Genomic DNA, 25,696 nt, shown 5'->3' with positions numbered 1-25,696 from the left:
AATTGCTATAGCTGAAAAGGGAATGTTACTGGCATCTGTCTATAAGGTACAGGTTAAAAATGCTGCTGAATATCCTAAGATGTACAGAACAGTCCCCTGAAACAAAATTGCCCAAACCAAAATGTCAAAAATGCCAAGGCTGAGAAACCCAACTATAAGAAGAACTTAAAGGGGTTTTGAAGTAGCTCACTAAAGATGCCTTCTTTATACCAACAGAGAGAAGAAAAGGTGGAAGTTGCTTAGGAAACAACTTCAGAGGTAAGCCTCATTACAGAGGTCCTCACATGCAGACTGGATACATTAAGGTCACAGGTTTGATTCACTGCATAGTCAAAATCTCTATCTTATAGGAATAAGATGTAGCCCCATTTCTTACTATTGGTCTCAAGGAGAACCAGGTCAAGGAATGTAAACAGTTCAATATCACTATGAGGATGATGAATCAAAGTATAAGTTCTACTAGTGAATCAATAATAGCATCACCTTGATGATAAGATTAATCATGATAATCTATGATGATTAACTATGATGTTGATTACTTCCTGAGAAGCCTTTTTTTGCACTCCCAATAAAATAGCCCTCTCCATCACACTCACCTCACCTCACTATATTTTTTCACAGCATACACCAATTTATAATTATCAGAAATTAGGAATATAGGTAGATAGATGATAGGTAGATAGATGACAGATAGATAGATAGATAGATAGATAGATAGATAGATAATGGATGTTTCAATTCTTATTGACTGCCTGGTCTACTGGCTTGCAAGCTCCCTAAAGGCAAGCATTTAAATCTATTCTCTGCTGTCTATATTTCTGGATCTAAAAAGTGTTCCAACTGGGTTTTATAAAGTAAGTGCTCATTAAATAGCTATTGAATGAATAAATGACAGTTACTAATATTTGTATAGTGTATGCTATTACAAAGCACTTTCATTCCTTTCCTTGAGGAATAACATGTATTGGCACTGTGACTGAGAGAGATCTGAGCCTATCTCTTACATATTTTATAAGCCAGCAAGAGTGGAAAGCTATGGAAAATGTAATTATTAACACGTGTGACGAGTGTTCCAATACAGAATGTTGAGAGTCAGCCAGAAGAGCAGAGCAGAGACCCCCTAACAGTGACAGGGGGCAGATATAATTGTTCTTCTAATATCACCAGTGAGAAAACAGCAGGTCAGAGAACTTAGCAGAATTGTCCTACATCACGTAGTTGAAAGGTGAAAGTAAGATTCTTGTAAATATATGCTGACTCCTTAGATAAGAAGATTAACAAAGTGTTACCATTTTGAAGTGCATGCATAACTGAAGTAAGAACCCTATATTCACTGTGCTGATACCTGGTTTGTTCCACTTCTGCTGGTGTGAGGGTGTTCCTGAGTGGCTCTGTATCTTTTATTTATTTATTTATTTATTTATTTTTCAAGTACAGTTTTCTGTCTATTACTCCCATCCCATTCCACCCCCCATGCTCCCCCCTTCCTCCCATTTCCAACCTTCTTAGTTGATGTCCATGCATCCTTTATATTTGTTCCTCTAAATCCCTCCCTTATTTCCCCTGAAATTCCCTCCCCTCTCCCCTCTGGTCACTGTCCCCCTGTTCTCTATTTCAATGTCTTTGGTTATATTTTGCTTGCTTGTTTGTTTTGTTGTTTAGCTTCCTGTTAGAGGTGAGATCATATGGTATTTGTCCTTCAACACCTGGCTTATTTCACTCAGCATAATGCTTTCCAGTTCCATCCACGCTGTTGCAAAAGGTAGGAGCTCCTTCTTTCTTTCTGCTGCATAGAATTCCATTGTGTATATGTACCATAGTTTTTTTGATCCATTCATTTACTGATGGGCACCTAGGTTGCTTCCAACTCTTGGCTATTGTAAATTGTGCTGCTATGAACATTGGGGTGCATATGTGTCTACTGACTTCTCAATGGAAACACTCCAAGCAAGAAGAGAATGGCAAGAAATATTCCAAGTAATAAGAACTGGAGGCCTACAACCAAGGCTACTTTACCCAGCAATGCTCTCAATAAAGATAGAAGTTCAAATAAAGAGCTTCCAAGACAAAAGAAGTCTAAAAGAATATGCCTCCACCAAACCAGCTCTACAAGAATTACTAAAAGGACTGCTTTAAGAAAAGGAAGGAAGAGAGAGAGACAGAGAGGAACTCAGGTACAAAAATGGCAATGAATAAGTACCTATCAATAATAACCTTAAACATAAATGGATTAAACGCTCCAATCAAAAGACATACAATAGCTGAATAGATAAGAAAGCATGACCCACACATATGCTGCATACAGGAGACCCACCTCAAGACAAAAGACCATCACAGACTAAAAGTGAAAGGCTGGAAACAAATTTTCCAAGCAAACGGACAAGAAAAAAAAGCTGGGGTAGCAATTTTAATATCAGACAAAATAGACATCAAAAAGGGAGCCATAAAGAGAGACCAGAAGGTCACTTCATATTACTCAAGGGAAGAATCCACCAAGAAGACATTAACATTGTAAATATATATGAGTGGCTCTGTATCTGATTGCAATGTACTGTGTGACTCCTCAAATCAAAATGAGCTGAAGATGTCTACACAGTGAGATGACCTGCTGTTAGCAGTTAGCATTACACAGTTGCAAGTCCTCAAGCAGAGGCATGGGGAGGATGGGAGGGCCATGTGGAGCAGGTGGGCAGAGAAGAGAAAGTCACCCAATTTTCTTCAGAGTTACATAAGAACACTAGGTTTGGGATATCAGAACTATTTTACCACTTTGACATGAGTAAAGGACCCTCAAAATCAGTCAAAAACAGAACAAATTGCTGAATTCACTGTTAAAAATGTTATGTTTCATGCAGCATTGATAAATGCCCTTATTTAGTCAGAAAATATTTACTAAATGTTGATGATGTGCCAAATATTGAGCTGGTCCTCATCTGGAGACCGGAGATGGGGTAAGGAACCTAGAGGACAGAGGACAGATGAGGTGCTAAGCAATTTACAATGCACAAAATGGCCACCACAGCATAGAATTATCTGGTTCAAAGTGTCAGTAGTGCCAACTTTGAGAAATCCCAGGGTAGACCTAAATATCAAAAGAAAGAACCTCTGCCTTCAAAGACTTGAGGTCTGCACATAACGACAGCCCAACATGATCGATCGGCCCCATAGCAGAAAATACAGAATGCCGTAGGAGCACAGGAATGCAGTACCTATGGCCCCACTCTTGAGAGACTCACAGAGGAAAGCATGATTCTCCACCCTTGTTCTCTGACNAGAGGACAGATGAGGTGCTAAGCAATTTACAATGCACAAAATAGCCACCACAGCATAGAATTATCTGGTTCAAAGTGTCAGTAGTGCCAACTTTGAGAAATCCCAGGGTAGACCTAAGTATGAAAAGAAAATACCTCTGCCTTCAAAGACTCGAGGTCTGCACATAACGACAGCCCAACATGATCGATCGGCCCCATAGCAGAAAATACAGAATGCCGTAGGAGCACAGGAATGCAGTACCTATGGCCCCACTCTTGAGAGACTCACAGAGGAAAGCATGATTCTCCACCCTTGTTCTCTGATTATCAACATCATTCCTATGTCATAATTAATCTTGGTTTTTAATGCTGGTGCCAGATATCACATCAAAGACTTAAGGAATTTACTCCCAGTGATTTTTAACTTACTCTGTTCCTTTCTTTCTTCAGAAGATCAAAAATAATCCCACACAGCATTTTACCTATAGAGACTGTCAGAAGTGATTTCTAGGTCAACCTTTAAAGGACAGACCAGGCTGAGTTTTCAAATAACATATTATGCTGTAGTTTGTAGATGGATTTGGAACAAAGGACTTAATTCAAAAATAAAAAAAAAACATGAAATAAGACCACTTTAAGATCACCTAATCTTCACTGCTTAACAACAGGTACAATTAATAAACTATCACTACTTCCTTCATTAACAATGATATTTTTATTATGACTCTCCTCACTTATGGAAAACACAATGTGCTACAAAGTGTGATGTCCATGCAAATAGAAAGGTTGCTATAATATAGGATCTTATAGAAAATTAGAGTTCTACCTTATAACCTTAAATAAAAATACACACATACAAGCACACATATTTACCACAGAAATCAACCACATCAACTAAAAGAGCATAATTAATATTCTGAGAGAACTTACTTCCATCTGGTTGACTAAAGAAACACACCAAGCATTTTGGGTTATTCATTAGGCCATAAATTCCATTTTATTAACAACTAATGAAAACATTTTATAAGATAAGATGACATCTGAAGACACAATGTACCTTTGGGCTAAGTGATTTTTTTATAGTTTCCCCTTAGTTAATTTCCTTCTTATTTTTTTTAATTTTTTTTCAAAAAGGACTTCTTAAAATAATTTATTTCTACATGTTCAATTCACTGTCTACCAAAAAATATTAAGACACACTTCTACCCACTCCTCTATCATTTCAGCATTTAATAAGACTTAACTCTGGAGAAACAGATATTTTGCAAATAGAAAAAGTGCAAATCAAAATTTTGGTCCGAGCATATTTTCCTGATCTAGCCCAAACTAGGATACAATCTTTTTGTGATTATACAAGACTTATGCATACCTTTGCTAGTAACATGAATTTGTTATAAAACTATTAAGTCTTATTGCCTTAACATCATATAAAATTTATCTGGATATCTGAATCCTACAATAATTGTTGCTGAAACCAAGCCAAATAATATCAACCATGCTCAGAAAAGTAGCCCACATGCCATTTCATATTCTATGATGGATATTTGTCTCCCAGATAGTAAAAGAATTGATGACAACATCAATCGATCTGGAAGAGAAGTGATATTTAGGTGGTTTGTAGTTAAATAAAAAGATTTCTGGTCTAATTAGTTCATGATATAGAATCATTTGTCCAAGTTTTTCATTGGCAATATGGCCTCTATAGAAACCACATTGGCAACCAAATCACTATTGGCATTTACCTTAATTTCTGCTTTGTTATGTTACCACCAACATGACATAAGAGTCTCATTTTGCAATTTTTATCTCATAATGCTATACCTTTGTAACAATTAACAATCCAAGTTAATTATTCCAAGTGTAGAATTCAAGGCCTGACCAGGTCACAAATTTCAGTTACCTTTCACGGATGCAAATTTTGCATGCCATCTTCCATGATGTTGTACTTTTTTGTGAGTTATTTATTCCCTGATATGGAAATATATTAAATTAGCTACCTGCAATCTTTTCTAGAAAGCTCCTGCCTTCATTTCTCCATTACGTGATCATCTGTCTCTATTGGATGTTAATGTGATTCAAATCCACAGGTAACTTTTAATTGCTGAAATGCTTCATAGTATAATTCAAGCATTCCTATAATATTGGTATACATTTAGTTGTCTAAATTTTCTAGGATGTAATTTAAGGTGCCCACAATTTCTTCCCTTCAAGTGTCAAATGTCTGATTTAACTATAACTTCATTCCCTGCTGCCATTTTTACCACATGAATATTTACCCTCTTAGAACTCCGACAGCCTACACATTTATACTCAGGAATACCTGTCTGCATACAAATTTTCACTAGGCATTATATGCAATAATGTGACATAAATTTTTTAAAGTTACACTAATATATTTAAATACAATACCTTCAAAACTAACAGAACACTACAATTAATTTGCTCATCATTTACATAGCTATGAAGAAAATGGTTTGTGCAATAGTGATTTGAGTCAAATTTGTATTCTTTGTACAAAATAATCTCTTTAAATTGTTTATATTCCAGTGTTTAAAAGCACTGCTTCATATAATCCATGAGTACTGGTTCAAAAATATCCAAATTTATGATAAGATAAAAACACACTTGTGCCTACAGAGCTATAGGGAACATTGAAAACTAGATGATCCAAAAATTGTAAAATGTAAAGTGGTTTACAAGTATGAAACAAGTGTACAATAATTAATTCATACATTCATATTTCTTTAATCAGAATTAACCTGCATTGAAATAAGTTTAAGTATTAAGTTATGTCCTGCTTTCTAAAAGATTTGAGAGAGTTGGCTGTTTTCTTTTTCAGCACTGATGCTGGAGGTCGGATGCTGAGTGCAGCAGGACTCGCGGTTCAAACAAGTAGAAGGAGGATTACAAGAGGCATTCTTCAGTTGCCTTCACACAAATCCCAGGCCATGTCACCAGCAAATGTGCTTGCTTCTCACAAATACCCCACATTCAGTCCTTAGAACAGCTCAGGTGGGAATTCAGTTTGCACATTTTTGAAGTAGTTTTTACTACTTTAGTATTTAAAGGTGTGAAAATGGTTCTCTATTTACTACTATTACCTCAGATCTTTCTCTTAATTTTAAAAAGATGAAAAGTTTATGATTTATTATAAATATGTGCAAAGTACAGCATAAAATACATGTGCACACATATCAAATCTCAAATGAGTTCTCCCCCCACTCTAGGGATAGCCAAAACTATGTAATTTGATCAATACTTTATTAGATTCGATTCTAAGGCACAGACAAAAATCAAGCCTTTAGAAGGTGAAACTTCAGTTAGTATTATAGTGTGGCTGTGCTATTTGAAATATATACAAAAGAATCTAGAAAAATAGCTTTTCTTCCTCTTCTTTATATAATGAAAAGCCTAGATTGTGTGTTCATCCCTCTATAATAGAAGCCAAATTAATTACTTAGCTTTAAATTCATAAAATTTGGAAACTGCAGAAGTAATTATGACATGAAGTAGCCAACTACATAGCTATACAAATATTTCTATTAAGATATCTCAATTTCCTCCCACAGTAATGCCAGCACATGATGTCTGGTCTCCAAGCATTGTAACACCTCATGGCTTAACTGATGGGAAAAGTCACCAAAGTAAAAGGATGGGCAGTTTCACTGATGGCAAAGCAAAGCTATTGCCCTCGGGAAAAAAGACAGCAGATGATATTTTCTGTATATACTCTTCATTTCTTTTCCCTAGGGGATTCAAACATGAAAAAACAGACATGCTTTGACAGGCTTCAGAATCTTTCACCTCCACCAACTGACTTACTCAGAAACATTTGTTGGCTCAAGAGGAGAATTATTGGTAAAATAAATTGGTTGACTACTGAAATCACATTTCCTTTTAAAAAGCCAAGAGGATGGCGTATTATTCTTGATTTTGCTCCTCTTCACAATAAGAACAACGAACAACTTTTCGAGAATGAGATGCCACTGAGGATCCACCAGGGTGAGATTGAAGCACCCCCCTGAATCGCAGAGACGAAGAAAGACTGCATTAGAAGGGTAAGAGAAGTGGAACATGTAGGTTACCTATACTGCCCCTCCCCCAGAACAACACAGCACAAGGAGAGGTCTCCACTGAGCCTCTGGTTCCTCTAGTGAGTAAGGAAAATCCAGGAGAAGCAACCGGCACCCCTGGAATTGTGGGTAGCTTTGCAGGAGCCCTTACTCTGATCGCACACTACTGGGATTGCAGGGGAATGTGCAAGGCCCAATCACTTGAAATCTGTGACGAGAAATTGAGGAAGGGCTTGAAATAACCAGCAAACTCAAACATGCAGTGCCCAAGTAGTGACCCCAACCAGCAGCTTTGCTCATCTGCAGAACCAAATTGGGGGCACACTCTGTAGGGAAATCAGTGGGGTGCAGCTCTGCCTGACTTGAATCCTCCAAGGAAGACCTGAAAGCCCTGTTTGCCCACACTCAGGCAAGGGAGATGTGATGGCCTGACAGAGTGCTGCCCTTTGTGGAGAATGTCTTTTGGCTCCATTTGAACTTCTAGAATTTGTGTGGGCCAGTGGCACTTGATAACTTGCAGAGAAAATTCAGAGGCCCTGTTCAGTCACGGAACTCAGGTGCTGGTCAGCTTGAATCAAGACAACAAACAAAGATATGTACTGGCTTTGGAGATGCTTTTCCACCTACACCTCAGCAGGAAATCTAATTCATAGCCCTGGTCATTGCTGAATACAGCCTTCATTCTGCCCAACCGGTGAACCAAACCAGAGCATTCAGGAAGCTGCACAGCCCATTTAACAGCCCCATATCCAGTGGCACTTGGATTGAGAGCAGAACCATTGCTTTTCTCGTCTGCAGAGCAACACGGTTGGCCTTACCTGACCAGAAAATTCAGTGCACATTCTGGCTTAATTTGGATCCCCAAACATTGAGCTGTATAGCCCCTGGGTCCAATCCTGATGTCCTACAAAAGCAGGGAAGCCAGTTCATAACTCCATTCACACCTGAATATAATACCCAGTCCCAACCATCTAGTAAGCCTGACTGAAGAATCCAGGCAGCCTCAGAGCCCAGCCTACAGCCTCACTTGAGTAGGAAACCAAACCAACAGCCCTATCTAAATGTTCTCAGCCAGTGGCACACCCACCCCCATCTTCATCTTCAGAGTTTGAAGAGTTGCTTTGCCTCAAAAGAGCACATTACATAGGAGGCCTACCTGCCCAAGGACATTACATTAATAGAAGAAACATCCAGAAACCCAAGTTTGACAAAGCAAACTTGTAAAGTCTGGAAGAGAAGTCCAATTACTCAAATATGCAGATATCAGTGTAAGGAAACAAAGATCATGAAAAATCAGGTAAATATGACACCATTAAAAGAAATGAATAAAGCTCCAATAAATGGCCCTAAGGAAATAGAGATCTATGAACTGTCCAACAGAGAATTCAGAATAATACTCCTAAGAAACTTTAATGAACTCCAAAAAGCAAAGACGGACAACTAAATGACATTAAAAAACAATATATCAAAAAAATAAAGTCAACAAATAAACAGCAACCATCAAAAAATCCTAGAATCAAACTGAACTAAAGAATTAAATATAGTTTCGCCCTGGCTGGTGTAGGTCGGTGGATTGAGTGCAGGCCTGCGAACCAGACGATCGTGGTTCGATTCCCAGTCAGGGCACATTCCTGGGTTGCAGGCTAGTTCCCAGCAGGGGCCTCACCAGAGGCAACCAATCATTGATATTTCTCTCCCTCTCTCCTTCCCTTCCCCTCTAAAGATAAATAAACAAAAAATCTTTAAAAAAAGAATTAAATATAGTCTCAAAGGTAGACTCAACCAAGTGGAACATTGAATCAGTGGCTGAGAGTATAGAACTTGACTTACAGAGAGCAGCAGGCTAACAGCTGTCAAGAGTGGAAAGGCCAGAGGGTGGAAGAATTAAGTAAAAATGAAAAAAAGAGAAAGAACCCATAGACATGGACAACAGTGTGGTGATTGCCAGAGAGAAGGGGAGGGAGGCAGATAGAGGAGGGTATGGGATAAATGGTTATGCAAGGAGACTTGACTTGGGATGGTGAGCACACAATATAGTATACAGATGATGCATTGTAGAATTGTGCACCTGAAACCTGTATACTTTTGTTAACCAGTGTCACCCCAATAAATTCAATAGAAAGGGGAAAGAAAAAAATTACCCAGTCAGAGGACCAAAAGGAAAACAAGAGTTAAGAAAGCCTATAAGGGTTATGGGACATAATGAAAAGGGTTGATATTTGCATTATGGGAATTCTAGGAAAAAGGAAAAAGAAAGAAAAAGTATATTTAATGCATCAGTGCCTGAAAATTTCCCACATATGGGGACAGAAAAGGACATATATATCCATGAGGCCCAAAGGATTCCAACCAATTTGAACTTGAGTGGGACTCACTGAGAAATATTTAACTACATTTTCAAAAGTCAAAGACAAAGGGACAGATTGACAAGAATAGGTTTTAACACCCCGTTTACATCAATGGATAATTCTTCCAAAACAAAAATCAACAAAAAGACAATGGCCTTAAATGACACACCAGCTCAAATGGCTTTAACTGATATCTTCAGAGCATTTCATTCCAAAGCAACAGAATATATATTCTTTTCGAGAGCAGCAGGAGAATAGAGAGAAGTTACATAGCAGGGACCCTATGAGACTACTGGAAAACTTCTCAACAAAAAGTTTTGGGCCAGGAAAGAATAAGATGTCATATTTAAAATGTTAAACAAAAATAACTCATAGCCAAGAATTCTACACCCAGCAAAACTGTCCTTCAGAAATAAAACAGGGAAACAGACTTCCTCCATAAAACAAGACCTGAAGAAGTTCCTTACCACCAGATTTGCCCTATAAGAAATGTGAAAGGAATTCTTTGAGTTAAAAGAAAAGAATGCTAACTAACATCATCAAAACATAAAAAGATACTATAAATCTAACTGGTAATGATATATACATAGTCATATTAGATTCTGAAATATGGTAATAATGGTGCATAGTTCACTTACAACTCTAGTTAAAAGTTTTTTAAGCAGAGTAAAAAGCAGTAACTACAATAATTTGTTATTACTTATATTATATAAAAAACATTTAGATTGTGATAGCTATAACCTAAAGTGTGAGAGGGAAATATAAAAGTATAAAGTTTATCAATTCTGTGGAAGTTATACTATTATGAGTTTAAAACAGGGTGTTATAATTTTAAAGTATTTTATGTAAGCCTCAGGGTAACCACAAGGGAAAATCCTGTGGTATTTACACAAAATGTATAATAAAGAAGTCAAAGCATACTAATACCAAAAGACATCAAAATACACACACACAAAAGACAACAGGATGAGAAACAAAGAACAACAGAACTACAAAACAACCAGAACACAATTAATAAAATGGAAACAAGTTCTTACCTAGCAATACTTACTTTAAACAAAGCAAATTAAATTCTCTAAACAAAAGACAGAGAATGGCTGAATAAGTTTAAAAAAAAAGAAGAAGATATGCTACCTACAAGAGACTCACTTTAGCTTAATGACACACAAACTGAGAGTAGAGATGGAAAAAGACATCTCAAGGGAATGGTAAAAAAATAAAATACACACAAGTGGTAGTTATATTGGACAAAATAAACTTTAAACTAAAAACATGGTAGAAAGAAACAAAGAAAATCATCATAGAATGATAAAGAGACAAATATATTAAGAAATAGAATAACCACACATATGTATGTACCCTACATTGAAGCATCTACATATTTAAAGCAAAAACTAGCAGAGCTAAAATAAAAAAATAAGCAGTAACACAATAATAGATGGGTACTTAAATATCCCACTCACAACAATGGATAGATCACCCAGACAGAATCATTGAGAAAACTGGAAATTTGAAAATATTTTGGACCAAGTAGATATAGCAGACACAAAACAGAACCTTCTATTCAACAGCAGCAGAATACACATTCTTCTCAAGTGAACATGGAATATTTTCTAGAATAGGCCATATATCATGCCACAAAACAAGTTTTAGAAAATTGAAGAATACTGAAATCAAATCAATTTTGCTCTCTGACCATAGTGGCATAAAACTAGAAATCAAAGAAAACAGAAAAATTTACAAGCATATGGAAATTAAACAAAATTTTCCTGAACAATCAATGGATACAAGAAAAAGTGAGGTGATATTAGACAGTTTGTTGAGACAAACAATGTTAGAGCTTAGGAAACACAGGTTAGGAATATTAGGTTAGGAAACCCAACCTAACCATACTTGTGGGATGCAACAAAAGCACTTTTAAATGGGACTTTCATAGCAATAAACACCTTTCTTAAGAATCAAGAAGATCCTGCCCTGGGTGGTGTAGCTCAGTGGATTAAGCACAGGCCTGCAAACCAGAGGATGGAGATTCGATTCCCAGTCGGGGCACATGCCTGGGTTGCAGGCGAGTTCCCAGCAGGGGACACACAAGAGGCAACCACACATTGATGTTTCTCTCCCTCTCTCCTTCCCTTCCCCTCTAAAGATAAATAAATAAAATCTTTAAAAAATATTTTTAAAAAAAGAATCAAGAAGTTCCCAAATAAACAACCCAACTCAACACCTTAATGAATTAACAAAGCAGAAGAAAGGAAATAATAATAAAGTTTAGAGTAGAAATTAAAAATAGAGAACAAAAAAACAATCAAACTAGAATTTGGTTCTTTGAAATAATAAAATTGACAGACCTTTAGCTAGACTAACCAAGAAAAACAGGAAAAAATCAACATAATTATAAATATAAAAGGAGAAAGTACAGCCCTGGATGGTGTAGCTCAGTGGATTGAGCATGGGGCTGCAAACCAGTGGATTGAGGTTTGATTCCCAGTCAGGGCACATGCCTGGGTTGCAGGCCAGTTCCCAGCAGGAGATGCACAAGAGTCAACCAACATTGATATTTCTCTCCCTCTCTCCTTCCCTTCCCCTCTAAAGATAAATAAATAAATTTTTTTAAAAAAGGAGAAAGTACAATAGATATGACATAAATCTGAAGGACCACAAGAGGCTACTATGAACAACTATATGCCCACAAACATAGAAAAAAATTCTAAAAATTTAGAAACAATCTCCTTATCAAGACTGAATCAGGAAGAAAAAGAAAATCTAAATATATCAATTATAGTAAATATATTGAATGGGTAATCTAATCTCTCCCTAAAACAAGCTCAGGATGAGATGGCTTCATTGGTGAATTCTATTAAACATTTAAGGAAGAATTAACACCAACCCTTCTGAAACTCTTCCAAAGAACTGAAGAGGAGGGAACCCCCCAAAATTCACTTTATGGGGCCAGCATTGTCCTGACACCAAGAATGCTACTAGAAAAGAAAACTACAGGCCAATGTCCCTGATGAATACAGATGTAAAAATTCTTCATAAAATATTAGCAAACCAACTTCAGGAACACATTAAAAAAGATCATCTACCATTATCAAGTGGGATTTATCCCTGGGATGCAAGGATGGTTCAACATGACATGGGAAAATAATATAATAAAAAATAGCATCATATAACCATCTCAATTTATAGAGAAAAATCACTTGACAAAATTAACATTCAGTCATGTTAAAAACTCCTAATAAATTACACATAGAAGAAATATATCTCAACATAGAGGATAGTCTCTTCTCCCATTCCTAGTCAACATAATACTAGAAGTTCTAGCTAGAGCATACAGCAAAAAAAAAAAAAGAAAGAAAGAAAAGAAATCAAAAGTATCAAAATTGGAAAAAAAAGTAAAATTTTCTATATTTGTGAACGTATAATTTTATACAAGGAAAATCTTAAAGATGCAACAACCAAAAAAAAAAAAAAAAAACCCAGATTCAATCAGAAAATTTGGTCAAATAGAATATAAAGTTAACGTACAAAGTCAGCAGCATTCTATACACTCACAACAAATTTTCTGTAAAAATAAAGAAAGAAATTGATCTCATTTATATTGCATCTAAAACAAAAGAAATACTTTAAGGAAGTGGATGATCACTATTCTAAAAACTGTAAGACACTGAACCCATAAATTCAATGTAATCCCTATTAAGAATACAATGGCATTTTTTCAGAAATATAAAAATTACATTCCTAAAACTTATATGGAACCAATAAAAGACCCTGAAATAGACAAAAAAAAAATCTTAGAAAGAAAAACAAAACAGGAAGCATCACACTTCAATTTCAAGCTATACTAAAACATTATAGTCATCAAAAGAGTATGATACTTCCATTAAAAAAAAGAAATAGAGGAATGAAACAGAACTGAGAGCCCAGAAAGAAACCCAAGTGTATACAGTTAACTCATATTTGACAAGAGGACCTAGAATATTTAATGGAGGAAAGACTGCCTTATCAATAAATGGTTCTTGGCTAATTGGATGTTAACATGTAAAAGTGAAACTGGACTTATACCACTCACAAAAATTAACTCAAAAAGGATTAAAGACTTAAATGTAAGACCTGAAACCATAAAAATCCTAGAATAAAACATAAGAATAAAGCTCCTTGACATGGGTCTTACTAATGATTTTTTTTACTGTCGACACTATTACAGATGTCCCTAATTTCTCCCCCTTGATCCCCCTTCTACCCAGCCCCTACCCCAGCCTTCACCACTTTGTTTTCTGTATCCATGGGCTATGCACACATCTACTTTGGCTACTTTTTTCTTGTTCCCCCAACTCCTCCCCTCTGGGATCTGTCAGTCTGTCCATGTACTCTTGCCTCTGGTCACATTTTGTTCATCAGTTTATTTTCCACATATAAGAGAGATCATATGGTATTTGTCTTTCTCTAACTGGTTTATTGTGCTTAGCATAGTAATCTCCAGGTCTGACCATGCTGTCACAAAGGGTAAGAGTTCTTTGTTTTTTATAGCATAGCCATATTCCATTGTGTAAATGCACCATGCCTTTCTTTTTCTAATTTTATTTTATTTTTTTTTAACGTAAACTTGTTTGTTTGTTTGTTTTTAATTTATTTATTTATCTTTAAAGAGGAAGGAGAGAGGAAGAGAAACATCAATGTATGGTTGCCTTTCCTGCGTCCCCTGCTGGGAGTTGGCCTGCAGGGAACCAGCCTGCAACCTAGGCATGTGCCCTGACTGGGAATCGAACCGCGATCGTGTGGTTCGCAGGCCTGTGCTCAGACCACTGAGCTACACCAGCCAGGGCTCTTTTTCTAATTTTAAAAGTTTTTTTTATTTTTTATTTTTATTGTTGTGTATGCACAGTTGTCTCCATTTTCCCACCACCATTTACACCCCCCACTCCTTCCACCTCCCACACTCAATCCTTCCCTGCTTTGGCTTTGTCCAAGGGTCCTTTATACATGTTTCTTGATGACCCTTTCCATTCTTTTCCCCATTATTCTCCTCCCCTCTTCCCTCCAGTCACTGTCAGGTTGTTCTTTATTTTCATGTCTCTGGTTTTTTTTTTTTTGCTTGCTTGTTTGTTTTGTTAAGTGAAGTCAGCCAGGTGATGAAAGACAAATACCATATGATCTCATTTATAAGTGGAACCTAATCAATGCACCATGCTTTCTAATCCACTCTTAAACTGTTGAGCACTTGGGTAGTTTCCAGATCTTGGCTGTGGTAAATAACGCTGCTATAAATGCAGGGGTGCATGTATTCTTTCTGATTGGTGCTTTGGAGTTCTTAGGATTTGTTCCCAGAAACGGGATCATTGGGTCTGACACCTAAAGCATAAGCAACAACATCAAAAATAAACAAGTGGGACTACACCACACAAAAACGCTTCTGAACAGCAACAGAAACTACCAGAAAAAACCTACAAAATAGGGAAAAAAAGTTTGCAAACTGTATATCTAACAAGGTGTTAATATTCAAAACATATAAAGAACTCATATAACTCAAGAGCAAAAAGGAATAATTAAAATGGGTAAAAGACCTGAATAGACTTGCCTTCGAAGAAGACACACAAAAGCCAACACAAAAAGATGCTCAATGTCACTAGTGATTAGAGAAATGCATATTAAAAACACAATGTGATATCTCCTCATGCCTGTTAGAATGGCCATCAAATATGTAATTTTCCATGTGAAGTATCCTGTTCTTTTGTATTTCATTGACTTTTTTCAAATCTATGATAGGGGGCATATTGGTAGACTTTAGTTAATACCCACCAACCCCTCAGTAAGCAGCTGTTTACTTAAGAAAAAATAATGTGCTTTGCAGAATAAAAAGCTGCAGTGATTCTTTCAGAATAATGAGTAGGCGAGAGAGAGAGAGTGGGTGTGCACACTTCTAGTTTTACACAAAATCATCTTTGAATTCTCATAATAATGACATTTTTTCTTTCAACTGATGAAAAAAGTAATTTCCTACAAAGTTACCAATTAATGTTGGCTTTGTATCTTTTCACAATCAAAACACTAAACCAGAACTGGAACTCTGCAACTGACTGCACTACTTTCAAGAGGCAGCACTGAGGGGTGAGGAGGTAAAGGGCATTTCTCTGGCATCAATGAAAGAGAACAGACAGGTTAGGGTTTTGAGAGAATTCATAAAATCTCTATGATCTTCTTAATAAAAATAAGCAATCTAAGGCTTTGGAGATCCCTGGCCCTGTATGCACTGACTGTGCTTGAGAAGATGCTCCCACCACAGGTTTCTGAAACATGAATCCTTCACTCTTTCTGACCACAGTTTGCTTGGGAATTGCCTCAGCTGCACCAAAATCTGATCACAGTTTAGTTGCATAATGGAACTGGTGGCAGGTAACACATAGAAAACTAGATAACGAGACTGATGAAGCACAGAGGAGAATGATGTGGGGAAAGAATACAAAAATGAATCAACTGCACAGTCAAGAATACAGTCAAGGAAAACATAACTTCACCATGGCAATGAATGCCTTTGGTGATATGACCAAAGAAGGATTCAGGCAGGTGTAGAAGGTCCTCCAAAACCAGAAGCACAGAAAGCAGGAAGTGTTCCAAGAACCTCCCTTTGCTGAGGTCCCAACATCTGTGAATGGAAGAGAGAAAGGCTATGTAACTCTTGTGAAAGACCGTGATCAGTGTGGTTCTTGCTGGACTTTTAGTGCAACTGGTGCCCTTGAAGCACTCATACTCTGGAAAACTGGCAAACTACTTCACTGAGTAAACAGAACCTGGTGGACTGTTCTCAGTCCCAATGCAGTGAGGGTTGCAACAGTGGCCTGAGAGATAATGCCTTCTAGTATGTTGAGGACAACACAAGCCTGGACTCAGAGGAATCCTATCCATGTCATACAAGAGATTTATCCTGCAAAAACAAGCTTGAGTTTTCTGCTGCCAATGGCACTGGCTTCAGAGATACTCACAAGCAGGAGAGGTCCCTCATGAAAGCAGTGGCAAGTGTTGGGCCCATTTCTGTTGCTATAAATGCGAGTTGTAGATCATCCCAGTTTTATTTTAAAAAGTCATTGATTATGAAGCAGAATGCAGCACTGAAAACCTGGATTGTGGAGTTCGGGTGGTTGGCTATGGCTTTGAAGTAGTGGAATCAAATAAGTACTAGATTGTCAAGAAAAGGTGGGATACAGCTTGGAGCATGGATGGCTACATGAAAATGGCCAAAGACTGAAACAATCACTTTGAAATTGCCACCACAGCCAGCTATCCTACTGTGTGAGATGATGGTGATTAAGAGAGATGCGATTAAGAATAGAATATCCAGAGGTGAAATTTACCTTATGACCGACCAGACCCATTGTGAGAGATAAAGCACTGGAATCACTGAGGATCTAAGCTGTAATTTGAATTGTGTGACATTTTACACTGGAAAAGGTTATACCTCTTTATTGTGACAACAATTTTGTATGATTGACTTGCCTAATAACTTTCAAGTTTTGATGTTTCAAAAGGATGTGTAACGTTTCATCTTTTAAAATAAAACTTAATTGAAAAGTAAAAAAAATGTAATGTAGCTAAAAATTAAAATGCTATAAAGTCAGGTAAATGTCAGATTAGAGTCTTAGTTCTGCCACACGCATTGTTTAATTATGGGCATATTACTGCACTGCTCTGTGACTCTTTTCCCTTGTCCATAGATGGGACTGATAATGTTCAATTCACCTGAGAATTCTCTGTAATAACTGATGAGCTGATGAATGCAAAGACAGGCCTAATACAGAGTGGGTTTATGGTAAGTAGACGCGTATGAAGAATATTTCTAGGTGAAGAAGGTCATCTAAAGATGGTACTTCAAAGAAATTCATATGAACACCAGAGCCTTTTCAGTCATGCAAAGAAAGGGACTCTCTCATTTAATGATTTTGTATCTTCGTGGCTGCTGTGCTGAGCCTTGAACATTGCTTTATATCTAATAGGAGATTCGTGGTCACTGACTTCAAGAATTTAAAGTCTTCTCTTATTATACCCCTATTATCTTTTTAATCCAAATTATGTTAAAGGCAAGAAAACACAATATCCTGCTCCCCCTTTCTCTTCTAAGCACTTAAGCAAGCCACTTCTCATTCCTGGAACTTCCTTAGCAAAACTTTCAACCTTCCTCTTTCAAGATTTTTCTGAAGGAGCACAACTCCGAGACAATCAGATTGTCTCGGAGTTTTGCATGCTAAGAATTTATAAAAAGCAACATATGGTCACTTCCATTCCAGTTCCCAGAAAATCAGCATCTAGTTCAACTCTTTCCATTAGACAGATATGCATATAGTTGTTAACTGACTGACAAATTAATAAATAAAGAGATTTCCTATTGAAAAATGTTAAACATTTGAAAAGTTCAAAAGGATAAAAGGCTGAGTTGGTACATGAAGGTTAACTTACTCAGACACTGTATAAATAAAGTTTAATGACTTTAATAATTGACACCCCTGCTATGGGTTCTTGCTTTCTTTCCATCTCTAAAAAGAGAGCCACCTTTTATTTTCCAATATTGAAATCTAAATATGATATAAGAAGTATAAGAAAAATCTGAGAACAAAATGAAAAGTTAATATAATGCAGACAAATGTAATTTCAAAAGTGATAGGAACTGAGGGAAAAGAATTAAAGCAAAAGAGAGAGGGAAAAAGAAGGAACAGGAGTAATGACATGGAATCATATATATAAATTAAGGTAAAAAACAGAAAATAAAAAAGTGCTACAGTGAGATGGACATATGTGAACAGAATAAACCCTGTCAAGAATTCCATTTATGTTAGATGTTATGGAGAATGATGGGAGACAAAGAGTAAAAGCCAGGAGGCATGGTCTCTGTTTTCCAAGAACTTATTCATTAACTGAGGAGGAGAAGGGGCACATACACGAAGAAAGTGTTAAAAAAAGAAAACCTGCGAAGACCAAAGAGGAAATATATATGCCGAGATAGAGCAGGTGAAATGGAGACAAGATAAAAGGAAAGGGCGTGGGCTTCAAAGTCTCCTGGGTCCTATTCTGATGCTGAAGGGGTCCCATAATCTTGCACAGCTCAGGTAACCCACTCTGAATCTCAGGTTTCTCATCTGTAATGTAAGGAGATTTTACTACATGATCTCAAAGATACTTAGAGTGCTCTATGTTTCTAGTTCACAGAGGAGGCATAGCTCATAACCTTGATGTAAAGCTTCTTGAAAGAAAATAATTCCAAGGAGGAACTTAAAGGAGGGGTGTGAATGGATATTGACAGAGTGTTAAAGAGGAAATCCCAGGCAAAGCAAAAATCCAAAGCTAGAAACGAGAGCCCTATGTGAAAGGCAAAGCTTTTCAGGGTAACTGCAGGGTTGAAATGTGGATTTGGAGGAAATAACAGCAGTGAAATGGAAAAGAGAGTAGGGACTTGGAGACCAACTGCTCAGTTTAAGACAGGGCAATGGCAAGCATACATAGGAATGAAATAATCGAGGCGGTATCTGAAGAATTTTTAAATTTTTCAATTTAAAAATTATTTTTAAAGGCAAAAGGAAACATTTTGATAAAGGCTAACAGGGAAATTGAAATGCAATTAAGAGTCAGAAAAGTAGAAAAATAGCTCTTGGGTTGGTACAGAGGGAAGTAAAGTAAGTAGGAGTGAGAAAATGAATGAGCAGCTGATTTGGAAAAAGTAAGATTAAGTTTAGAATGTAGATAAATAGTCAAAATTTAAGTATTGCTTCTGAATTGAAGCCGTCAGCACTGCATCAAGAAGGACATTTCAGGATCATTAACACAGCCAGGAGAGTTGGGATTCTGTCATGGCTTCTGCTGCCAAACTCAAAATATCTCTATGCAGGAGGAGTGTAGAAGGGGAAGTAAAATTATTGGGGAATTCTAGTGAAATATTTATTCCTCCTGAGGTCAAAAACAATTAATTGGTCTAAAATTGGACTTCCAGCAATACTAACTGCAATGCAATTCTAACAATAATTATCTGAGCTGAAATTTAGAGACTGTCTCATTTAGTGTTTCAAGGGACTGTCTCATTTAGTGATTCCTACGGAAGGATGGGAAAAGATGTAGGTGGCCAGAAAGTATGCTTCTATCCAGTTCATCCTTTCCTTATTTACATATGAAAGCCAATCCTCCTAATAAGAAAGAGTATTGAAGAGTCAGGCCCTGAAGACAAAAGAATACTCTTCCTGAGTTGTCACCAAACCAGGGAAGTACCTGTGGAAGCCTCATTACCACCTCACACAGGAGATCCAGTGCATCTACAGCACTAAAAAGAAATTAGGGAAATGTCAAACTGAAAAGGACTGCAGTGCATAAAAGTTAAATGAGACAATATCATAGAATACATGCTCTTGAAACCTTCATGCTTTCATTTTTATTCTATAATGTAAATATAATATTACTGTTTGGAGGGTGGATGAGGAACAGCTGAGGAGACTTGAGTCCTCATGAGGAATAAAATAAGGAAACATCACTCATATTTATAATTAGCTAGATCATTTCTGTAGCAACTATGGGAGACACCCTTTCAAAATGCAATGGCTTATTTTCAAGGTTTCTTTCCAGCAAAAAAAAATAAAATAAAAACATCTGCAAAGGTATGCCTGGTAGTTCTCTAATTAATGATCAAAAGTGCATTTACTTCAGCATAATTTCACGTTTTCATGTAAAGTCTTATTTGATTGTAATTAGCATAGACTACAGAACTTAATTAGGACTAATCATTCCTTAATGCAATCAGAATCCCAGAAGAACAATATAAACAGGTTTTTATTAGTAGTAGTGATGCAAACTGTAAAATATAGAGCCAATTAACCTGTAGCAATGCTTCCAAAATATAAAATAAAAATAAATGATGAGTGCATTACCAAACAGTTTCGTGAGTACACTAAGAACATAATAACAGAGTTAATAATCAAACCCCACAGGATCAGTTTTCCTCCTTAGCTGCTAAAGATAGCAGTCACAACTGTGATGTATGTTAAAATATGCTACCTCTTAATGACAATAAGCATTAAAAGACTTTCAAGACACTGCAGGTTCTATGATGTCAACACAGCTCTCCACTTAAATTCTGAGAGATAGGAAAGATAACTTCTAGGTCACATAACAAAATTCTGTTTTAGTCACCTTATGTTTTAAAAAGTTAAACTTAGAGGAGAAAAGAGGGGAGGACTTAGTAAACATGTCTGCTTGGCAACTTTCAGAGCATAAGGACAACTGTTTTTGTCCTGTCTGTTTATATCTTAACTTTGTGTATTTGCTCCTTCAGCCTCAGAAAATGGTTTTTAACACCCCTGGAGGGAAACTGATAGCCAATATCTGAAGTAAGACATTCCTGTTATGATTTATAAAAAGAGAGTAAATGTAATTTGTTTTAACATAGAACTCTCTAATAAAATTCCTCTCTTGAATTGAAATTCACCCTAAAATATCTGAAATATTTCACACCATTTGACTTTAAATTCCAACTGTTCTCTATTTCCAAAAAGCGCCAAACTGAACACATTAGCACCGGGCAGATTCTCTTGACTGAGCCTCAAATCAAAAGGTGAAAGCACAAACTGGTACCCAACTTCTACTGCACCAAAATTACTCCCCAACCAGAATTTAGTAAGACATCAACAGGGAGGTGCAATCTCTGAAATATGTAATTTAAAGAGTATGCTCGTGTTTCTTAAGTATCGGTAGTCTCTCCTCACAATGCTGCAGATGCACAACAGCTTGCCGGTGAGACAGATGCCCAAATCATACGCTAGGAGAGGAGGGAACAGACTTTTAGATTTGGTGAATTAACTAATTTCCTACCTGCTGCCACAGCTTTTCAGTATTTCTAGGATGAGTTCAGCCAAGTTCATATTGAGACACAAAAAAGATAAATCAAAACTCTCATCATGCTTGAACAAATAACAAGATCTCTGGCTTAAATCAATTATCCTCCACTTTTACCCAGAACCTTCCTAGATCTTTTTCTTTTTTTTTTCAGTCAACACACAAATTCATTATGCTCTGCTTTTTACTAAATATGACTTAACACAGCTTATTAAAAGAATTCACCAGGAATTTTAAAGGACTTGTTTATTTGGGACAGTTGTACGGTTTCCATTTTAGTCATCTCCTTTGTGCTCAGAAGACTCTGTGCTCAGCGAGTGAAACCAAAGACATGGCTGCTGTCTTTACGAAACATCGATTATTTCCTGAGGAAACACTGAATTCTCATAAAGCTGTTGATAACTCCTGAGGCCAAATACAATTAGTTCCTAACTAAAGAATACAAAAAATAGACACTGAAAAGGCAAGAGACAGGAGCATTTGGCTAACATTTCAACAAGGAGGGGACTATTGAACAGGATCTTCACCCATGCCTAAGATTCGGATAAAAGGAAAGCAGGTGAGAGAGACAGACAGACAGAGAGAGGCGAGAGGGAGAAAGAGAGAGAGAAATTATTATTTCAGTGAGTGTAAAGTAGCAGTAATGAAAAAAATGAATGCCACTAATCACTTCTTTACCCATCAAGAAGTATGATTTTAAGCTTCTCAATGGAGTTACTTATTTTTCTGCTTTTCGAAGGAACTTTAGACTCAGAAATTGGTAATCTGAAACCTGAACTTTGTATTCTCCTAAAAGGAACAACCACCAGCAGTATTTATGAGAGATCTAAATACTAAAAAAAGCAGGTTTATACACCAATGCTAGAAAGTCATTCTCTATTCCACAGCTAGCAAATACTCTCTCATTCTCAAAAGGGTCTCTGTAACACAATATTCCACATAATTTGATATTACAAAGTTTTATGTTTAAAGTCTAATTCCTCAGCAAACTTGAAAAGCCCTTCCAGGCTCTGACACTAGGAGTACCCTCCCACAGAAAGGATACAGATGTCCTTGGACATCTTACTCTGAGTCATGCATTAAAATTTACATATGTTTTACATATGTTATAATCAAATACATAAGAAATCATATCCCTATGCCATGAAAGCAAGGGGGATAAAACAACTTAAATTTGTGTCTTCATCTTTTTTTAAATCTTGTTTTGTACTCTTTTCTGAGATGATTAGTGAGGTATGGTGGCAAGAAGAAACAGGAGAGGCTCAGGAAAAAACTAAATCTATTATACTCACAGGTCCTAGAGAGACAGTTACTCACACCAAAGGCAGACCACATGAGAGAGGGGGTGGGCTCAAAGGAACAGATGAGAAGTAGAGAGAAGGACCCATGGGTACTTTCACTGGGAGTTGAGGTGGGGTGAAGAAGAAAAAGTGCAAAGAGATTTCATTGGTACATTTGAATGCTACTCGGTTACAGTTAGGTGAGAGTAGGAAGGAGAACTTGCGGCAGAGGCCCACCTTATGCCTCCCACTGGCACACCTGCTCACCTGGGCAGGATGCTCACAGCCTGTTTATGAGCCTGTCTAGGCAGCAGAAAAGTATGAAGTTTTAAAGGTTACAGTACAGATCTTTTTAGCCTCTGTTTATAAGATTATTTTAATGATATATTACAGGCTTTTAGGGGTTCTAATGCTTCCTCTTCACAAATGACATCTTAAAATTAGCAGAAAGCTGAAGTGATACCATGGCAATTAGGAGGAACCCCTGGTTTTTGTGTGAGTCACTGGCTGGTGTCTTCTGCTGGTCTAGGTTATCCTGAGTACCTTGTGAAATTGTCTGTTACATTGTGAAAGGTGAATCCCTGGCATTTTTTTTTAGCACATCCAGGTACCACCTCCTTTCTTGCTGGTACTGCTGCCAGGTCCTGCAGCTCTACCTCAGCTTAAGCTCTGTACCCTGCACATTGTGTGGTACCAGGATTTAAGCAGCTTCCTCCTACGTCCCTATAAATTCAGCAGGGAATATCTCAATCACTTCCAGGACATAAGCAACCTGGTTAGGCAAGGAGCCATTGATGCAGGCTCTCTCTGTGACTGGGCACTTTTGTTTTCCTGTGACTGGAGGAAAGAAACTAGGACATAAGTATTAGATTATGTTCTGTTCTCAGAGACTTGAGGACTTTATCAGAGACTTCTGGCAGTGGCTATGCACCTGCTGTGCTTTTTCCAAAATGGCTGGAGTAGAAAAGTGAGTAGCTGAAGTTAATAAACCACAATAGCTTAGTATTTACAAAATATTATCCCCACTGAGTGTAGGATATGACAACATCCATGCAAAATCAAGGATATAACTTGTATAAAACATTTTGTACTTTAATATCCAAATAAGCAAACCTCTAAGGCATGTGGATTTTGCCTTATATTTGCAATCTAGTGTTGAAATAATAAAGTAAACATTAATGAAACAATTCTGTAAATAAGATTTTTACTAAAGAAAGAAGAGAAAAAATAAAATTAGAAGGAGATAAAAAGAATAAAGGGAGGAAGAAAAGAGGAGCAGCTTTCAACATCAGAAATCTTCTCAGATTGACGCAGATTTAGCACATTCTATTTTACTCCTCAATTTTATAAAAATCCTTGATGTTTACTGTGACTAATTTGGTGGTACTTGAAAAAGATCCTGAATCCAAACAGCTATCAGTTACATAATTAGACTCTGTTACCAACAAAAAAAAACTAGCATTAAATACTAGTATAGTATATAATGCTATAAAAATAGTGTTGTACATATCCAAGCATAAGTATTTTAAAAATACTTTTCATCTCTACTTGGAAAATCCATTCTATAAAGATAACCCACTCTCCAATCACTCTGGTCTGCAAACGTTCAATCACAAATGTTTCTGATTCAGTCAAACATTAGAGAAAGTATAATATTTAATTAATAAAATGCAAAGCTCTCAATTATTTTAGTAAAAGCACAAATTTGTGTCTTTATCATTTCTAAATCATATGTTAAAAACACAGTCCAACTCATTCGTTAATAATTTAAAATAGTTGCCAAGTCTCTTCCAGTTACATACTAAACTGTTAAGTAACCTCTTCCTCTAGTACACAGACAGGTCAGCAGAAACAGAAATTAACTCTACCACAGCATCGCTGCAGAGATGTCAACACACACAAGATGAACACACTAAAAAATTAGTGTAAGTTCCATTAATTCTATTACATATTTAAATTGCATGTTCTTATTCAGAGATACAAAATGTTATGTGAAATGAAGGAGGGGGTGGGGAAGAGTTCCTTGAAACCTTTAAGAAAATACCAGTTGGTGGATCAAGGGATAAGGACTGAAAAACAATTCTAGTGTGGGACACACCACTATTGACTCTGACCTCAGTAACAACATGTACCCTGTCCTTGGTTGACCCATCTATAAATAATACTGACCACTAATGGAAAAAGCCCAGAGAAAAATGCCTCAATATAGCATAAAGAGTTCTACCTTTGACAAGTTTTTCTCAGTTTCCTCTCTAAAATGAGGACAAAAAAGCAGTTAACAATCACTTTTTCTTTCTTTTATTTTTAAAGATTTTCATTATTTTTAGAAGAGGAAGGGAGGGAGAAAGAGAGGGAAAGAAACATCAGTGTGTGGTTGCCTCTCACATGCCCCACACTGGGGACCTGGCCTGCAACCCAGGTATATGCCCTGATTGGGAATTGAACCAGCGACCCTTGGGATCGCAGGCCAGTGCTCAATCCACTGAGCCACACCAGTCAGGGCCCACTTCTCTTTCTTAATGAGGTCTGCATGAGATTTTTGTCTTCTTAAGATGATGGAATTATGAGATTTCATTACTGGACCACCTATAATGTTATTTTTCCTAATAAGGGGGAAATGATGACTTCAAGACTGATCCGCATCACATTTCCCCCAGAAATGTCCACTTCGATGTGGCTATTCTATTTCAAGAAATAGAAACATAGTCAGACTAGTTCAAATTAAAAACAGAAATTTATTGGAAAAATTAAGAGAACAGAATAAAAATATGAGCAGAATGAAGAGCTTGGTGTCTGAGAAGCAAGAGGTAAGGAAGTGCCATTTCTCATGAAGTTCTGAGTTGGATGAGATCCATCCTCCCCCTCTATTCCAGGTGCAAGCT

At 36.9% G+C, this 25,696-nt stretch overlaps 1 pseudogene; it reads left to right on the top strand.

Moving 5' to 3' along the window:
* The first annotated feature begins 15,966 nt into the window (after window positions 1–15,966).
* LOC118974900 (procathepsin L-like) lies at window positions 15,967–16,963 on the top strand (annotated as a pseudogene).
* Window positions 16,964–25,696: the final 8,733 nt, after the last annotated feature.

This window comes from Sturnira hondurensis, unplaced genomic scaffold (assembly GCF_014824575.4).
Source record: "Sturnira hondurensis isolate 20B ecotype Veracruz unplaced genomic scaffold, ASM1482457v3 Scaffold0000256, whole genome shotgun sequence".
Lineage (NCBI taxonomy): Eukaryota > Metazoa > Chordata > Mammalia > Chiroptera > Phyllostomidae > Sturnira > Sturnira hondurensis.
The sequence above is the reverse complement of the archived record's forward strand: the minus strand, read 5'-3'. Positions and strand labels throughout refer to the sequence as shown.